Source organism: Suncus etruscus, chromosome 12, assembly GCF_024139225.1.
Source record: "Suncus etruscus isolate mSunEtr1 chromosome 12, mSunEtr1.pri.cur, whole genome shotgun sequence".
NCBI classification, from domain to species: Eukaryota; Metazoa; Chordata; class Mammalia; order Eulipotyphla; family Soricidae; genus Suncus; species Suncus etruscus.
In genome coordinates this window covers 13,093,232-13,098,020 of record NC_064859.1, presented here as the reverse complement: position 1 = coordinate 13,098,020, position 4,789 = coordinate 13,093,232, and the positions used below count along the sequence as shown (strand labels likewise).

The 4,789-nt window shown below is 41.4% G+C and overlaps 2 pseudogenes; both read left to right on the top strand.

Moving 5' to 3' along the window:
• The first annotated feature begins 384 nt into the window (after nucleotides 1–384).
• Nucleotides 385–478, top strand: LOC126025295 (uncharacterized; annotated as a pseudogene).
• A 3,064-nt stretch (nucleotides 479–3,542) lies between these two features.
• Nucleotides 3,543–3,665, top strand: LOC126025368 (uncharacterized; annotated as a pseudogene).
• Nucleotides 3,666–4,789: the final 1,124 nt, after the last annotated feature.

The window sequence follows — 4,789 nt, the reverse complement described above, 5'->3', positions numbered from 1 at the left end:
CTCAAGAGAGGGCAATAAATTATCCCAGATTATATAAGTAGCACAACTAGTAACACTGGGATTTCATACAACTGTCAGACTCCAGGATCCATGCCTAATATAAATTTCCATAAGCCCGAGGAGCTAGCTCCGTTACAGTGAAAAATTTCAACCCTGGTCATTTTATTAGTCACAACTGCATCTGGGGGTACTGGAGCAATTGTAGAGCAAGTAAGGCATTTGCCTTACATGCAGTCAATTTGGTTCAATTCCTGGCACTCCACAATCCCCTAAACACCATCAGGAATGATCCCTGAGCACAGAACTAGGAGTAAGTCCTGAGCACATCAAGGGTGATCCCAAAATAAAACAAAGAAGCAAATAAAATTCAAAACATAAGTAAGAGTGCTCGCTTTGGCAGCACATATACTAAAATTGGAACAACACAGATAAGATTAGCATGGCCCCTGTGCAAATTTGTGAAGCATTCCATATTTAAAAAAAAAACACAGGTAAGATATAATTGTTTAGAAGTGTACAACAAGAGTTATGCTGAAAATAAATGAAAAGGAAGCATGCGTTCCTTTGACTTGTTTAACCTGAATTCTTTTTCTTTCATGCCTGTGGTTTCTTTCTTTTCTGATCATCTTTGCTCAAGTGAATGAATTCGTCATCTTGATGATGATATTCTTCTGAACACCAATAGATTCATAAAATAGAAACTGCTGTAGGAGAGACAGACAGTATAGACTCAGAACCCTGGCCTTGCACACCTATGACCCTGGTTCAATCCCTGGCACGATATATGATCCCTGGAGCAGCAATGACTGGTGAGCACAGAGTCAGGAGTGAATGGGGTGTGGCCTAAACCCCAAGCCTCCCTGCCCCCAAATAGAAATGCCTGTTTTTTTCATCGTTTTTTATTTCATTTCTGTCATCCGCATACCAGGTTTGAATTTTTGATGTTTCTCCCCCAATTGAACTGTGAGCTCTACAAAAGTAAGAACTGTCGCTTAGTTTCTCTATCTATACTTGCTGAAGGGCCCAAATAAATACTTGTTTGCAGATGAGAAGCCCTACGGTATAAGAGTCAGTGCATTGGATTTAGAATCAGAGATGATTAGAATACCAGCCCTGCTGCTGACTAGTCCCATGACCTTGCCCAAGGAAATCTTGTAGGAAGAGCAAAATCCTGAGAGAATAGCTGGACGGTCAGGGCCAAGCAGCCTGTATAATTGCAGCCCATGACAGGCAAGAATAGGGCAGGTTTGGAAGGAAGGACAGTGAAGGGAGGCCGGGCCGTTCAGTGCAAGTCTGCTTTAAGCAAGCGTCGGTTCAGTACATGTCTGTTTTAAGGACATGGAGTGCTTCTCTGAGTGAAAAAAGGGAGCCTATCTGACAACTCGGTATCAAGGAAAAAAATAATGTTTGAAGTGTTAAAAGACTTTTCCTAGCCAGTTGAGAAAAAGCCTTCCTGTGTTCCCTGCATCACCACCAAATACTAAACTTGCTTTAGAGACGAACAACACTGACCTTTCATAGACTCTAAAATAAATGGAATGAAAAGACTAGACGAAGTCGCTGGGAACAATCTGCCACCCAAGTTCACTAGGCCAAAACCCCAGATGTTTCCTTCTGTGATTCAAACTCGTTTCCTCAGTGAGGACCTTGGATCCACCCTCAACACTTTCAACAATTTGGTCTGAGGCTTCCACAGTTTCTCAAATAGCCTTTCTGCAGCCACACAAAGGATCTAATGGTTTTTCTCCACCTTACTAAATTCTCCCTGAGAAACAAACTCTGAAGAACAAGGATAAAATTTTAGATACATTTAGAACATGAGGCAGTAATCACTAAGGGCGAGAAGTCAAATTGTTCATACTTCTTATAGTTTACTCATTTCTTTGTCATCTCTGGATGGGGTATCATGAAAAAGCACTGGGGTTAACTGCTGCCGGATTCAAGGCCTTTTGGTGGGGAGAGAGGTAATAGAACACACTGGCTAATGTTCAGGGGACTATTAGTTCTGTGCTCAAAAGTAACCTCTGGCAATACTCAAAGGGATAATATGGGGTACCTGGTTTGAACCATAGAAGTTTTCAACTTCTATTTCTGTGGTATAGACTAAATGTATCCCACCCAAACTCTTAAGATGAAGGCCTAATACTTACATGGTCATAGCTGAAAATGAAGCTTTTGGGGAGAAATTCACACAGGTCATGAAAATGGAATATTTAAGTGGAATTTATCCACTTTTAGAAAGAAACACAGGGCCCACAGAGATAATTCAAGAGCCTAGAGGGCATGTTGTGCATGAAGGAAACCCAGGTTCAGTCCAGAACATCACATTGTCCCCTGATTATTGCTAGGAGAAACTCCTGAGCACCAAGCTGGGGATAGCTGTTGAATTCCACCAGGTGGAAGCCCGCACACCCACATCTCACACAAAAGAAAAGGAATCACAAAAAAGCGTTCTTTTCTCTGTGAAAGGGCACACAAGTGACCATCTGAGAAACAGGAAGAAGCAACTCACCAGACACTAACTATGAAAACAACTAAATCCCAGGCATCCAGCTTCCAGGCCCATAGGAAATGGATGCTTATTATGGTAAGTCATCCAGTCTACAGCATTTTTGTTACAGCAGTCAAAGCTGACTAATACCATGTGGGTTGCTTGATTTAAGGAGTATATATGCCATCAGAAATTGTCACATTTTTCAAAAAAGCATCCATAAGGCTCATCAGAGATTTAAAGGACCAAATTGGGGACCACCCAAGAAATAAAACACTTGCGACTACCTTCATGCTCAATTTGATTAAATAGAAATACCACTTCTTATGTGATTTTATTTATATGAAATATCCAGAATAGACAAAAATCAACTTATTTTAATTTATTTTTTTATTTTTATTTTTGGGTCACACCCGGTAGTGCTCAGAAATAGCTCCTGGCAGGCTCAGGGGAACCACATGGGATGCTGGGATTCAAACCACCGTCCTTCAGCACCCGAGGCAAATGCCCTTCCACTGTGCTAACTCTCCAGCCCCAAAATCTACTTCTTTTAAAGTAGATCATGGCTGAAGCAATAGCACAACGGAAACACAACCAACCTGGGTTGAATCCCCAACATCCTATATAGTCCCACAAGCCTGCCAAAAGTGAGTTCTGAGTGCAGAGCCACGGGTAACCCCTGAGCAACACCAATTACGACCAAAAATAAAAATTAAAAAGTAGGGGCCGGGCGGTGGCGCTGAAGGTAAGGTGCCTGCCTTGCCTGCGCTAGCCTTGGACGGACCGAGGTTCGATCCCCCGTGTCCCATATGGTCCCCCAAGCCAGGAGCAACTTCTGAGCACATAGCCAGGAGTAACCCCTGAGTGTTACCGGGTGTGGCCCAAAAACCAAAAAAAAAAGTAGATCAGTGATTTTCAAGCACTTCGGGAAGAAGAAATGAGGATTAACTGCTATAGTTTTGGTGTCTGGTGGAAAATTTGGGAATTAGTGGTAAGTTCTCTTGTCCACATAAGTGTCCATTTTCAAAGGGTCAAGTCTATAATACATGAGCTGTATCTCAATTTTAAGAAGGACCACGGGACCTGGTCTGCAATGGCTGTAGCTGCAGCCTCTTTGGCAGTGTCAGCAGCCTGTGGCTTGTATAGTTTAACAAAAGGGGCCTTGGAGATAGTTCTTGGAACTGGATGGTCATATCTTCCCTCATACTGGCCTCAAAATTCAAGTACAAACAGGTATGGGGTTATCTTTGGAAATCCCCAAGACATGATGGTCAGGGTCCACCTTGGTCAAGTCATATGTTTGTCTGCACCAAACTGCAGAACAAGGAGCATGGGATTAAGACTCTACACCTGGTCAAGTCCAAGATCCTCAGACTCTAGAATATCCACATCACCAAGAAGTGGGGCTTCACCAGGTTAAATGGAGAAGGATTTGAAGATATGGTGAAAAAAAACTCATCCCAGATAGCCCTGGAAACAGAATATCCCTAATCAAGGACCTCTGAGCAAGTGATGGGCCCTGCATTCCTGAGCCTAAGCTGCTTCTCCTGAGGCTCTGCTCTCTGCCCTACCCTTTTGCCTCTCCCCTCCACAACACACTACACCACACCCCCCACTTAATCGTACTTCCTATCAAAAGAAGAAGAAGAAGAAGGAGGAGGAGGAGGAGGAGGAGGAAGAAAAAGATGTGACTCAGAAATGATTCATAATAATTATGACTAAATCACTAACTTGGCAATGAATTTTTGGGACATAGGCTGTTTAACCTCCCTCAACTCAAGTCACTGGAAATCTTTTTATTAGCCTTTTTCAATCTACAAAAACCAATACATATGTACTCTTTAAAAGTCATAAAATAGAGGAGCACCTAAAAAAGAAGATAAGTTAAAAATTCTTTAAAAAAAATACACATAGACCATATCTGTTAACACTTTGATGCATATTTTTTCCAGACTATCTTTCTATGTATATGAAACAGAAAAGTGGTTTCTAACCCTATTAATGTGGTTTTCTCTCTGGCACTTCCTTATACATTGCCACATCTCGTTCTGAGTCATTTTTCCTTTGATGAGGAAGATTCTAGAGGAAGCACATAAAGAATAGGAAGAGCCAGTGTTAAAAACTTTGGCTTCTACTCATGCTGACTTAGTAATAATTGTAAAAAAAAATATTGTTTTAAAACTTTGGCTTCTAAAACAAGTTTTTTTTTTTTAAATCAGACATTAAGAGTTTTGTAAACTGAACTTTGAGAACCAAGAAAAAGACTAAGGATTTTATTTACCATATGAAGAGAGGGGC